Genomic DNA, 15,080 nt, shown 5'->3' with positions numbered 1-15,080 from the left:
TTTATACATAATCATCATGTTCTCAGCAGCTGTGATGCACAAACTCTTCAATTGCATTAGAATGTGTAAAGTTCCACTGACACACAGAAAGTGTGCTGCATAGTAGCAAAGACAACTATTTTTCTCCACCAGATGTGCATGCTCTTCTAATTACGCATCTCTTCCTCCTACACAAACACTGGCCCTGATTCAGAGCCGGATGCTCTGACAGTGCTCGCTCTGAATCAGGGCCGTCCCTCTTGATTTTTAGAGCGGCCTCCTGGCCGCTCGTATAGCTGTGGGTCAAGACCATCGGGCTTGCGACGAGACCCTTGTGGTAGGGTCTCGTTGCCGCAAACCCTGGAGTGCCTGCCGCAAGCCCAGGAGTGCTTTTGGCTCAAACAGAGCTGAGAGCACACCCACTGACATCACTTGTGATGTCAGTGGGGCCGGCCCCAGACGGTAGGCGTTCCCATGGGAATGCCTCCGTCTGGGCAGCCACACCCCCGGCACGCCCACCAAAGGGGGCGTGCTGTCACTCAACATCGACAGCACGCACCCTTTGGTACGAGACCCGGAGCGACGTATTGCCCGTCGCTATCCGGATCTCGCGCATTTGCACTGGGCCACCATCGACCCGCTTGTGAGCGGGTCTGAATCAGGCCCACTGTCTGGAATCTGGATGCCTGCTCTTCCTGGACGGGTGGGTTTAAGGAATTCTCAGCGTCGTCTCCACCTCCATATAAGATTCCTCACCTGTGGCATGCTGCTTCATATAATGTGCCATGCCTATGGCACTCTTCATGCCAAATCCACATACAACAGTGCACCCTAGTGCCCCTAAGCCCGCCTTCTACCCACCTTGATACGGCTCCTATGGGAGTTGTGAAGAGAGGAACTCAATATCATGTATATGATGAAACTTGCTATGTATTATTTACTATATGCAATGACTAATTCTGTTTCCAGATTTAGCATTAGCATTTGACCCTCAGGGACAGATTCAGACCCGTTCGCTATGATGTGAACGCTCGTAGCTGGCCGATAGTCGCTAACTGTGCATGCATCGCAATGCGCATACCAATGCGAGAGATCGGGAGGTGTTCGCTTGCTGCGTATAGACTGCCCAGCAGAGTGATTGATAGGAGAGGCCGTTTGTGGGTGGTGACAGGGGCTGATCACTGTAAATGGGGGAGTGGAGGAGCGAATGCAGGCGTGCCTGACTGCCTCAATGCCGTTTCAGAGGCGTGCATAATTAAAAGGTAGCATCATAGTACACGTCACCTGGTGGGATTTCACTCTGAAGTGATCGCTGTGCTTGCGGCAGGGTAAAGGCAACCTTAAGCGCTGCGATCGCATCCGATGGTGCTCGATGTACCAATGGTTACAAGCATTTCCAGGAGATGACGTGCAAAAGTGGGCATCGTATCAATGGCTGGTGGGCGTCTACATACACAAAGCGATCGCACGCCAAGCCATAGTGGGTGTGCTTATGCCTTGCCGTCACTTAGCCGAATTTGCATACGCTGGGCGCGTGCGGGTCTGAATGAGCTCCTTAATTCAATGAATAATCAATGTAACGTCTAGAGCCCAATTGATGTTATACATTTTCTTTAAGCAAAGTAAGGTTATACATTAACGAAACTGGATCAGAACCTTTATATACCCCTGCCTATACCTTCTAAAATCCTTCCTATAAACCTCTAAGACTAACACTAATTTGAGTACGCAGTCTGACCGCAAATAAAGACAGGAGTGGAATCTGTGGTTCCAAAGCACAAGTATTATTCAGGTAAAAGTACAGTCAGTTACACGCAATTGATACATACACAATTTAGGCGTAAAAGGAAATATTACAGACCCAAGTACAGTATACATAGACTGCGCCTCTGGACCCAGAGATAGACCTCAGAATAGAGACCCTCAGTTCATACAGCATTCAGCATGGATTAAAAAAACAGTATTCGGGCAGACATATTTATCCCCCTCAGACTAAAACAGGACAAAGGGGAAGTTTCTTGCTGATGTCATTGGTTCCCAGAGGAGAAACATATGTTACAGCACATTTAACAGGCTGGTTCAAATAGACTCTCCCTGCCTCTAACAGCAGGGGAATCTTTCTAGTAACGCCTTCTGTACATTCCAACAGTTAAACATTTTGTTGCTTGTAGGTTCTGCGATCCATAACTTGAGTTTGCATGATGCGATCTCTCCACCGATAATACCGAAATGCTGTAAAAAGCGTACGCATCAGAACAAGACCAAACACAATTTGCTTATCATGTATAATACCTTAGTTATCAAAAACCTTTATTTCTCAGCATTGAAACTAACTTAACCGACTTAAATCATACATTTTGATGCTTATGGAACCTTATGTGTGAATATGGAATGTGTGGGTATTCAGGGTTTGATATAAGGACGCTAGTTAACTTGGGGCAGATGCGTGCGCATAAAGCTACTTTTACAGCGGTTTCATTCAAAGTCTTATGCATTCGCTAATATGCGACTAGTTAATAGCGCTCTTGTGGGTATGATTGTGTGTATGAGATATGATGAAAGAAGCGATCGCATAGTGCTAACATAAATATCGCCACATGTACTATACTGTGAGTTTACCTAAAATGGCGCTTAGGCGGCCATTCGCAAAATGGCATCTTGCGATCTCATTTCTAAAATGGAGTCTTGCGGCCATTCGCAAGATGGCGTCGCTGCGATTAAATTTTAAACCAAACTTGTCTCAGCCTATTATTCAGCTTCCACAACATACACTGACATTTCAAATGTCTTCTCTTTTTTTTTTTTTTTAACGCATACAAAAATGCACATTAATTTATTTATTTATTACCAGTTATTTATATAGTGCACACATATTCCGCAGCGCTTTACAGAGAATATTTGGCCATTCACATCAGTCCCTGCCCCAATGAAGCTTACAATCTATGGGCCCGATTCAGACCCGTTTGTGAGCGCTCGCAAGCGGGTCGATGGTACCCTAGTGCGCATGCGCGCGACAGAGGGAGCTCCGTCATGCGCATGCGCGAGACCCGAATGGCGACGGCCAAGCAGTCGCTATGGGTCTCGCACCAAAGGGGGCGTGCTGTCGATGGTGAGTGACAGCACGCCCCCTATGGTGGGCGTGCCGGGGGCATTGCTGCCCAGACGGAGGCGTTCCCATGGGAATGCCTACCGTCTGGGGCCGGCCCCACTGACGTCAGTGGGAGTGCTTTTGGCTCTGATAGAGCCAAAAGCACTCCTGGGCTTGCGGAAGCGAGACCCTACTGCAGGGTCTAGTCGCAAGCCCGATGGTCGCGATGGTCTTGACCATCGCGACCATCTATTTGGCCACTCGCATAAGCTGTGGGTGGTCACCCACAGCTATGCGAGCGGCGAGGAGGCCGCTCCAATTTTAGGTAGGAGGGCCCTGATTCAGAGCGAGCGCTCTTGTCAGAGTGTCCGGCTCTGAATCAGGCCCTATGTTCCCTGTTAATTGGCTCACACACACTATGGTTAATTTGTGTTGGGAGCCAATTAACCTACCAGTATATTTTTGGAGTATGGGAGGACTGCATTGTTAGATATGAGACGTGCCAATTCCTCCTAAAGATTAAGGGGCCTATTCATCAACACTAAAATAACGTTTTTAAGGATATTTTCCTTAATTACCGTTATTTTAGTATTCATAAAGAGACTTAACACAGGAGTTATCACTGATATCTCCTTGCGAAGTCCAGCTGCGTTAATGTCCACACTCCCCTTACACCAGCATGGGGATATGGAAATTAGGCTATTCATCAAATTCTGAAAATTATGTATTTTCGGAATTTGATGCTGTTACCATACGCCACTGTGAGGTGGCGTATAGTAGGTAACACTTACCCACTTCCAGCTGGGCATGTCCCCTGGCGTCTTCCTCCATCGCTCTGGACTCTCCTCTGGCTCAGTCTGCTATGCTGTCATGGGTTCTCCCCAGCAGAACACAAAGTTTAGAGAAGAAAAAAAGTTTTTTTTTTTCTACACTACTGAGTTCTGCTGGGGAGAACACGATAGCATAGCAGAAGGAGCCTGAGGCTGCTGCGCGAGCAGGTAAGTCGGGGACGGGGGGGGAGGTGAGCGGAGGGGGGACAGGTGAGCGGAGGGGGGAGCACACAAAATTACCGCAGCTGTAGGTAGTGCTGCGCATGCGCTGGGTTAACGAATGTAACAGCGCATGCGCAGCACGGATTCCAGCTGCGGTAAGGTAGTGTAGATTAAGATAACTATGTATTTCCTGAAAAGCTGTCATCGCAAAAATGACAGCTTTTCGGAATATAGTTATGGGGAGAAGGAATGATGAATTCCTCTGGTAATTAGGTAGAACTCCATGCAAGTTCTAAACATAATTACCTCCAGAGAAAGTTCAGGTATGATGAATAGGCCCAGGGCCGTAGCTAGGGTAGTGCGGCCAGTGCCATCGCACAGGGCACTGTTTGGGTCTGTCAAATTTCTGTTTATTATCATTCTTGCTTGTAGCTTCCTCTTATTTCATCCCCAGCATCTCCTGGCCTCTCCTATCTCTTCCCTGGCTCTTCCCCATGAAGCCATGGCCCTTTTTTGGGTGCATTATGTCCCTTTGAAAAATGAGGGGGGTGCCAATGCTCTTTCTGGCACAAGGCACCAAAAAGTCAGGTTACGGCTCTGAATTGGCCCCCATACTCACAAATCAATATCAAGCTACATGGCTAAAGGTGTGTACACACCTACAGATATAGCTGTTCAATCTGTCTGGTGGGAAGGAAAATCTGGTCTGTTTTCCAGTGTTTGGTAACAAATTTCTATTGTTATTTGCTCCCATATATTACCAGATTTTCCATCCCACCAGACGGATTGGACAGATATCTATAGGTGTGTACGCAGTTTAAGAGACACAATAGAGCACCATCAATCTGATGCTTCAGGCTGTAGCAGCTTTGTGTAATTGTTACTTTTGGGCAGGAGACAGTGAAGTAGGTATTGGAGAACATGTTTTGCTTTCTCATTAGCATTTGTATTCGGAGCCAAAGACATACAACAAGTAAATGCTATGCACTTAATTCCCCTACCCCTGGCCTACACCTAACCCTCCCAGGGGTAGGGTGCCTAACCCCCCCCCCCCCCCCGCAGCTAACAGCTTGTGACACCCGGCTAACCTACGTTCGGTATGCTGGAAATCGGGATTTCGGCGTGAGGCTAATGACAGGCATCGGTATTTAGACGCCTATATTTAGTCCCATGTGTTGACCTTCTTTGTATTATGCACGTCTATGTTTAAATCTTGATTATAGAAAATGTATACACTGTAGTAATAGCACTCCTAAACATTTTATAAGAAAGCATTTATATTAATTACTAAAGTTTTGTTTTGCAAATGTTGGGGACACAAATACGGGAGTAAAAATGGTTGAGAACCACTGCTCTAGATTATGGATGTGGCTTATTCTGATTGCTGTAATTTTGCCTCCATGGTAACCAGGAAGCAAATAAAACTGACAAGATCTGTTAGTAAAGACAATAGCCTAGTATTCTGGTGTGTAAGGGGAAGCTTACCCTCAGTGTATTTGTACTCATCAGGCTCCAAGCCATGCCTTTAGAGAATTATTAAATATGTCTTGTCTTTTGCAATTGTTTGTTGGACACAAGTTCATTCTTATTTTAAGGATGATGTTAGTTTAGGACTTGTAGAAATCTGAGGGCCCATGACATTGACTGCAAGACTCAACAATGTGATAACAGAAATGAACCATTACATATACAGTACTTTAAATTTGGTAGATAAATATAGATATGTAAAAGTGAGGACAAGCACTGACATTGCAATGATTTTTTAGCTTTGTATCCATAGAGGGCATTTAAATTGCCATTCATGTGCTACCAGGTATAAAATGGCATTTATTTATTTCCAGGCAGCAAACCTAGGGCCTGATTCAGACCCGGTCGCAAGCACTGAGCGCTCGCAACCGGGTCGATGTTTGGCCACTGGGCATGTGCACGACAGAGCCAGCTCCGTCGTAGGCATGCGCGAGACTCGGCTAGCGAGGGGTGCTCCGCCGCTCCGGGTATCGCACCAAAGGGGGCGAGCTGTTGATGGTGAGTGACAGTTCGCCCCGTTTGGTGGGGGGGGGTGGCCGTCCAAACAGAGGTGTTCCCAACGGAACGCTTGCCGTTTGGGGGCGGCCCCACTGACATCACCAGTGATGTCAGTGGGAGAGCTTCCGGCTCTGTTAGAGCCGAAAGCTCTCTGGGGCTTGCGGCTACGAGACCCTACCACAAGGGTTTCGTCGCAAGCCCGATGGTCGCGATGGAACCATCGCGACCATCAACCTGGCCGTTCACTATAGCTGTGGGTGGTCACCCACAGCTATGCGAGCGGCCAGGAGGCCGCTCCAGAAAAAAACAACAAAAAAAACCGCCCTGATTTCAGAGCAAGCGCTCTATCAGAGCGTCTGGCTCTGAATCAGGGCCCTAGTCCCATTACACATCGTAGCTAAAAGACAGTTACACATAGCAGCATAACTACTAAAATGTATTTCCATTCACAAGTCTTCAAACTGAAATGAATGTTGACGAGACTGGGAGTCAGAGCAACCAGATGCAGGAATAGCAAATTTACTTAACTGAAAAATAAAATTAAAAATATGCATGGTGCTGTTCCAGTAAAGTGATAAAACCCTGAAACCATTAAATTACATATGGCTAAAGAGTGTAATGCTTGTTAGTTAGGATGTAGTTGGCTTCCAGGCGTGCGGGATGCTGACGGTCTAAATACCGGCGCCGAAATCCTGACATGTTGGGATCCTGGCATCAGTATCCCCACCATTGGCATCCTGAAGGTGAGTATTGGGGTGTTAGGGGGAGGTTAGCGTTAGGTAGCAGGGTTAGGCATTAGGAGGAGGGTTAGGGTTAGACACCGGGGAGGGAGTGTTAGGATTAGGATGCGGTGAGGGGGAGGTTAGGTTTAGGCATTAGGGGGGGACGTTAGGTGTGAGCACTGGGAAGGGGGTGTTAGGTTTAGGGTGCGGGGAGGTGGAGGTTAGGTTTAGGCACTAGTGAGGGGGGGAGGGGGTTAGGTTTAGGCACCGGGCAGGTAGGGAAAGGGGTAGGGTAGGGTTAGGGCAGGGAAAATACTTACCAGCCGTTCTTACAGGTGTCGGGATTCTGGCCGTCGGGATGCCGCTGTCAGTATTCTGAACAGCGGCATCCCAACAGCCGGCATACCCAACCCATGCTTGCTCTTGCAGCTGGCAAAGCACAGCTGAAACCTTTACCTTCCTAAAAAGGTTAAATTAATAATGCACAGATGTACTTACCTTTAAATTCTTATTTTATGTTTTATCTGTGATTTACCCAATTACTAATTACACCCCTACTATATCCAACTTCTTTGAGATGGTGACTTAACATATTGCAAAACATCGGCTCATCTGCGTGAACATTGGATTGGCTGTGTTATCACGCTGCCGGAGCCAGTGAAGCTATGTCCAACCATGTGTTAGGGTATTGTCACACTGGCAGTTTTTCTGTAGACCTTATAGTCAATAAGCCTACAGTAGTGGTTCCCAAACTCTGTCCTCAAGGCACCCCAATAGTCCAGGTTTTAAGGATAACCATGCTTTGGCACAGGTGACTAAAGTAGTAGCTCAGTCAATTTGATTTAACCATCTGTGCTCAAACATGGATATCCTTAAAACCTGGACCGTTAAGGCGCCTTGAGGACCAACTTTGGGAACCTCTGCCCTAACATACTCAAACAAATACCAATTTCCTGCTGCCCCATCCACCTTATCCTCCAGTCACACATCACTCCGTGGCAGTTATAGGCAAGAGTTATTGTAGCCAAAGAGCCAGAGAAAAATGAGCAGGGTGGACATCAGGGTGTGAAGAAGATGAGATGATTTTCCTAGGCTAGACTCCACAGCATAGGCAGGACCAAATACAAGGAAGGTGACGGGATGGGGGGTGGTTGTATGGCAGAGTGGTTAATCTGCGTGGGTACGGTATATCTTGTTGACATTCACCATGTCAACATTCATAATGTCGTCATGGCTATCACGTCAACAAGCAGTTTTCAGCCTAGCCCCATTATTTTCAATATGTCAACAAGTCATAAGTCAAAATTTTGTCATCCAGCTGATGTCGTCATTGTAAAATGGTCAACATGACATTCTGGTGTTGAACTTATAAATGATGACATAGTGACTGCATACCATCTGTGTAGATTAAAGCGTAAATTGTATATGAATCTAGTTACAAACTGTAAAACAGAAGGAACAAATAAGTGCATGTTGCGCACACATCATTTTAACACGGCTAACGTGCCCAGACCAATACAATTATTAGTCCTGCAATGAGCATTATACCTTGGCTAAGGATTTTTGCTTGCAAAGGTGCAATCGATAATGTGGGATGTTTAACCCTATTCTATGAGCCGTTTTAGAACAATGTGCGAGGCAACTAGCACTTAAATTGTCCCCTTAACTTCACAATTAAACAGTCTCTGCACAGCAAATATGCAGGTGTTTTCAACTGTTAATAATAATAATTTAAAAAATATATATTGTAATCTGGGCCCCATTTAACAATAAGACATAACCGTTTTGGCACTCGCTAAAGGGCCTACATCTACATTTCAGTATTTAACAAACAACGGTAAACTAAGATTACCACTGTTTGTCACTGTATCACTTATGCATACTTGCGTACCCTTACGATTCCGCCGGGAGCCTCCCGAAAATCAGGTGCTGCTCCTGGCCCCCCTGGAAAGGCAGACAAGCCTCCCGATGGCCGCTGACCTCTCCGCCTCCCCCCGCTTTTACAAGAGAATCCCCCGCAGCCAAAATGCCGCGATAGCATGGTCACGCCCCTGCTTTGTCCCTCAACGTTGGCCACGCCCACATGCGATGCCGATCTGGCTGCCCCCTCCCGGAAGAGGCAGCCAGAAAGTCGGCAACCCTGCACTTATGCCATCTACATAAATGGGGACGCAGCAACAGCCTTACCGGCTTCAGTGAAGTATTCCAGGCATTGCAGAGTCCCTGCTGGGTGAAAGTGCCATGATCATGTGCAGTCTGGCCGTCACGCATGCGCATGACACAGCAGCCCATCACTGGCAGCTGTAGGCTGCCAGCAACAGAGCGAAGGATTCTGCCGAGGAAGGGAACGCCGCTGAACCTCATGGGGGCGTGATTAATCTTAAATAACACATGCATATTTGTAAGTATCAATGCTACTAAACTAAATACGCCACTGGTAATACAATTTGTTGTTAAATGGGGCCCCTGATTTTCTAAACTAAATGGAATAATAGCTGTCCCCAAACTAGGGGGTCAATCCAATTAGGTGCGAATTGAAAGTTTGTTTCTTGAAACTCGCAGACTTCGCACTAATGCACGCTCCTGAGAATTCTCCAATCCAATTAAAAATGCCTATTTGCGGTACTTTAAAAAAAAAATGCAAAATAATGATGAAAAGCAAACTTTTTCGTTTCATCTCAAACTAATTAAATGAAAAATGCAAAAATAAGGAGGAAAAAAAGGTAATTTGGGGGTACTTTGAGGGCACCTTGAAAAATTGTAAGAAATTGATAAAAAAAAAAAACAACTTATTTTCAATTAATATTGTAATTAAATTTGGAGTGCCTAAACTAACGAAAAAGGAATTTTTTTTTTACACCCAAAAATGACATGTAGCTATTGGACTAATTAAGCTAATTAGAAACTTCCAATTGCCTAATTAGTCATTATGGGGGGAGGGGGGGCTATCCAAGGGGCTCCCTTCCATCTCTCACCCTCATTGTGGTGCGAATGGAAAAATGCAAATTCACTTTGACTGGTTCAGTGCAAGTTGCTAATTGGATTGCAAAATTAAATTTGCTATGCTAATTCAAAGAGAAAACAGCAACTCGCACCTCGAACCTAATTGGGTTGACCCCTTAAGCTGGCCACACACATATCGATATTTTACCCGATCTGGCTGATTCCGACACATTGGAACAACAGACAGTGTAAAATATGGCCAAATCCTGAGTAAATCGTGAGTCCCCACTCACGATCGTGATGCGATGCGCGTCCCCGCTGGTCGCACATCGCATCTTCAGATCTGCCGTGCAGTGGGGCAGATCTGACAATCTAGAACTTGATGCACTGTGAAAGTCTAGATGCAGGAGAGATCGTATGAAGATTGGACACCAAGTCATGTGCAGAGCTGCTGGGGAGAGTTTCAAGGAAAATCGTACACAAATCATACACATCGGCTGATCGTGTGCAGATCGCCATGTGTGTGGCCAGCTTTAGCTTTGGGAGATGTCATCTTTCAATTCATTTGTATGTTTATTGTGGTTTTGTTTTTGTTGAAAGCTTTTGCACTACTAGGCTAGTGACACATCCTGCTTATATAACCAAATGCTCCACAAATCTTCTAAATATTGCAAAATAAAATAATAATAATAATGTCAGCATGTCAGACCCCAGGCATGTATGTTTGTAAATGATGTCACGTGTCTGTAAATATATTATTTAATGCAGCTGCTAACCTTAGGGGCTTTATCATTAAAAAAAACTTTCTAAATGAAATAACCTATGGAAAAGATAATTTCTCATGGTAATACATAAATGTACAATATGTGACTCATCACACTGTCACACTACACGAGACTCACCCGCCATTGCCATAGTTGGTAAACCGTAAAGCTACTGCTTGGATTGGATTGAAAAGTGTGAACTCCACAACTACGTCACCACACCAAAACGTGATGACGTTGCAGAGGGGGGCGTAGAAGATGGCGCGGGCGCCGGTCTGGAGACTGCGCAGTGCGCATGCCCAGGATCTTGATGTCAGCTCTGCTTACCCAGAGGTTAGCGGCGCTATTACTATACCGGCACTGACACACACACACACGGTCTAGGCACTCATCGGGTGACGTCACACTGACAGGCAGCCACTGCAGCAGCGCACATACCTACATATATAGTACATACGGGGCAGAGTAAGGGAACCAGCAGTGCTGCTGTGCCGTGTGTGTGAGTGGGCAGCCAGCATGTCTTACAGCAGGGGTCTTCAACCTTGGCCCTCCAGCTGCTGTGGAACTACACATCCCAGCATGCACTACCACCTTTGATATAACAGCATGCTAAAGCTATGGCAGTGCATTCTGGGATGTATAGTTACACAGCAGCTGGAGGGCCAAGGTTGAAGACCCCTGTCTTACAGCTTACCCTATAATAAGTCACTGTAGTTCAGTGCTAGAGGCTTTCTAGCAGTGGTGGAACTACAGGTACCAGCATGCTATGCGCTACAGCTGTAGAGGTGTGATGCCCTTAGGGCCAGAAGTGTGAGATCTTAGCGGCCATTCTGCAAACGCCTGAGGTCACTGTCAGGGAGCCAGGCTGATGTCACATGTTATACGAAGAGACATAATTTATTACAGAATAATGCTGGAAATATTTATAATTAAAATGTTATTTGTTGTAATTGAGGCTCCTATCCTAGGTTTGTATTCGTTCCATCGGAAGTTGCTTTCTTATTTACTCATTGTATTCACAGCTAGTTTTAATTGTTGGTAAACATATTCCTGTGACGCTACTATTATTCGGTCCTAGTGTTTAAATTAATTTTATGGATCATGTTTCAGTGCAAACCTATCTGTAATCACACAATGCTGCCTTTTAGAATTTAGTAGAGGTGTAGTACAGAACACTGTACATCTTTATCACATTCTCAAAAGTGTGTCGGAGCGTTAATAGCCGTTCTGGGAAATAAAGTTTGTACTTGCTCTGAGCCAGTAAACTGGGGCTCAGAGAGGGGGTGGGGCAGGTACTAATTACCCAGGCCCAAGCAAGCCATGGTGTTGGAGTAATGCCCCCCTCTGCAGTGACAGGCAGAGCATTTTTAAATGTTAATGAGTGGGCCAAGCCCCCTTGTTAGGGCACACGCCCACTAGCACCTGGGCCCGCCATATGTCTGAACGGCCCTGTTGGTAAAACAAGTATTTCAGATAAAAACAAAGTGTTTGTTTATTTTATGTACTGTGCTCTAAATATATAGGCTGGGTACACACGTAAAGCTTTTCTGTCCAACCATCCAACTATTCGGTTGGAACGAAAATCTGGTAACATATGGGAGTAAATGATGATCAGCAATTTGTTCCTAAATTCCAGAAAACAGATAAAAATGGCCGTTCAGACAAGTTTGTTAAATGTTTGATCTAAACCAGAGGTTCCCAAAGTCTGCCATTACAGTCCACATTTTAGGGATATCCATGCTTGAGCACAGGTGAGTTCATTAGTACCTCAATCCATTTGATTTAACCATCTGGACTCAAGCTTGGATATCCCTAAAACGTGGACTGTAATGGCGGACATTGGGAACCTCTGATCTAAACAATTTGTTCAAACAACAGTTTTTGTCCATTTTCTGGCATTTGGGAGCAAATTGCTGATCATCAATTACTCCCATACGTTACTAGATTTACATTCCAACCAATCAACTAGTTGGATGGTTGGACAGAAAATCTTTACGTGTGTATGCAGCTCAATGATTTTTTGAGTAATTATCATTAATGATATCGTTTATCGTTCAATCGTTGAAAAAATCGTTCACTTTCTAAGTTAAACCGATGAACGATTATCGTTCAAGCGCGTTCACGTTTGTAGGTCAGTCAGACCAACTCAACGATTTTCATTAAGGGAATATGTAAAAATTGTTTGTAGTTCAAAAAAATCGTTCATTACACTTTCAAAAATCTGACAGATAATCGTTCAGAAAATCGTTGGTAACAAAATAGTTTTGTGTCTCTGCAGCTTTAGGGTTAAAAAAGGGCAGACTAGATGGGCCAAGAGGTTCTTATCTGCTGTCAAATTCTATGTTTCTGTATAATACTATATTAAAGAAGAAACGCTAGTTTAATTTTGTCTTGCATTATATGAATGTTGTCACTTGAGCTTTTGTATAATAGGCGAGGCATGTTTAGAGCATATGTTGAAGAGTTGACTAATTTGGAATTCTGGCTACTGTGAATGTATTTTCACTGTTAATGTGGGGTATAGTCTACTTTGTTTATACTTGTTTGGGCATGAACTTGTTAGAGATTGTTTTATGTATACTCATAAGTATCTGGAATCCTGAAATAAATTATTTAAGGACCAGTAAACATAAAATACAAGTAACTTTATGTACCATGTTATTTTGTAACATTTAAGAAATAATAATTATTATTGTTATTTGTTCATCACTGTACAGAGAATATTCAGCCATTCACAGGAGTTCCAGACCCAGTGTACTGTAGCTTATAATCTATTTGTTCTACCAAACCTAAACACACACTCACTCTATATGGTTAATTTGGTCAAAAGCTAATTAATCTACCACTGTCTTAAAGCAGCAATAGCCATCAGAAGGAAGGCATCAAATATCCCAGGGTTCCTGCCATTGCACACATCTTATTCATGTTATGTTAGCCTAATACAAGAACCATTTGGCAGCTAGAACCATTGTTGGTTCCATATGCGCAGAAGAGACCCTACAGTTAGTGCAGTAGGAGCAGGGACGTTTTAAAAGTGGATGGGGCCCGAATGCAGCCTCCGTACAGGCCACCTCCTGTAAGGCAGCATAGTAGACTTTGGTTTTGTGCTACAGTCTACTGCAGATGCTGAGGTCTCTGGGAACATGTTGCATGCGCTATGTTGCTGGAGACATCGCTAGTATGTATGCGCATATAACCAGGGAAGTGGCCGCCGCACCATTTTCCCGCTGACTTCAGTCTGCAGATCCGGCCGACACGGGACTCTGGAGAAGTGAGTATAATAATTATATGGTGTGTGTTGTGGGGCCTCTGGACCCAGGGTCCCGTGTGCACCTCATACCATGCATCCATTATAGATACACCATTGAGTAGAAGATTAATAAAACCACTTTAGGCCAGCAAGGAGGGCTGGAGCTTTGTACACATTTTTGAGGCTTTAAGAGTGTCGGCCAATCAGAGCAAGATATGTGACAGCCTCTAGTGAACAGGATAAGTGCTCTCAGCAGAAGGGGTGGGATCTAACCATTGCATTAACGTCAGATCTTCACAGGCCAATCTCAGCAAACAGCGCTATGCCATCAATACAACACCTCTACATACCTGTCCAACATATTTTACACCTATACATACATGTCCTACATAATTTACACCTATACAAACCTCTCACACATCAGTACACCTCTGCATACCTCTCCCACATCAGTACACCTCTGCATACCTCTCCCACATCATTACATCTCCGTATACCTCTCCCACGTCATTACATCTCCGTATACCTCTCGCACATCGTTACACCTCCGCATACCTCTCCTACATCGTTACATCTCCGTATACCTGTCCCACACCATTACACATCCACATACCTGTCCCACATCATTTACACCTCCACATACCTGTCCTACATCATTTACACCTCCACATACCTGTCCCACATAATTTACACCTTCACATACCTGTCCCACATCATTTACACCTCCACATACCTGTCCCACAGCATTACACCTCCACATACCTGTCCCACAGCATTACACCTCCACATACCTGTCCCACAGCATTACACCTCCACATACCTGTCCCACAGCATTACACCTCCACATACCTGTCCCACATCATTTAAACCTCCGCATACCTGTCCCACATCATTTAAACCTCCGCCTACCTGTCCCACATCATTTAAACCTCCGCCTACCTGTCCCACATCATTTAAACCTCCGCCTACCTGTCCCACATCATTTAAACCTCCGCCTACCTGTCCCACATCATTTAAACCTCCGCTTACCTGTCCCACGTCATTTAAACCTCCGCTTACCTGTCCCACGTCATTTAAATCTCCACATACCTCTCCCACATCATTTAAACCTCCACATACCTCTCCCACATCATTACACCTCCACATACCTCTCCCACAACTGTTAAACCATTATTAAGCTTTTTAGAGAAATTCGCCTGAAAACTGACATGACTTTATCAGACATATTATTTAATTTTACACCTGTTACATCCCTCCATTGGGATATGGTTATTTTCTAAATATTTTAAAGCTGCAATCCCCCCAATATGAGGTGTG

General features: G+C 44.9%; 1 protein-coding gene and 1 long non-coding RNA gene across 4 annotated transcripts in view; one reads left to right on the top strand and one right to left on the bottom strand.

Moving 5' to 3' along the window:
- Positions 1-1,742: 1,742 nt before the first annotated feature.
- LOC148538286 (uncharacterized) lies at positions 1,743-10,734 on the bottom strand. Its single transcript, XR_015872955.1, has 2 exons — positions 10,652-10,734; positions 1,743-2,211 (listed from the first exon to the last, which is right to left on the bottom strand). It is a non-coding gene; the product is annotated as an uncharacterized LOC148538286 (long non-coding RNA).
- Positions 10,728-15,080, top strand: part of TMEM143 (transmembrane protein 143) — a 36,291-nt gene continuing 31,938 nt past the window's right edge. The window contains exon 1 of one of the 3 annotated variants that reach the window (XM_088459533.1): positions 10,728-10,846. The gene's annotated coding sequence lies outside the window, so the exon portion shown is untranslated. Of the gene's footprint in view, positions 10,847-10,896; positions 10,979-11,456; positions 11,482-15,080 lie in introns of those variants that run through there. The other 2 variants (XM_088459542.1, XM_088459526.1) reach the window with 2 other exon arrangements.

This window comes from Taudactylus pleione, unplaced genomic scaffold, assembly GCF_031769625.1.
Source record: "Taudactylus pleione unplaced genomic scaffold, aTauple2 ptg000041l, whole genome shotgun sequence".
Classification (NCBI taxonomy): Eukaryota; Metazoa; Chordata; class Amphibia; order Anura; family Myobatrachidae; genus Taudactylus; species Taudactylus pleione.
The sequence above is the reverse complement of the archived record's forward strand: the minus strand, read 5'-3'. Positions and strand labels throughout refer to the sequence as shown.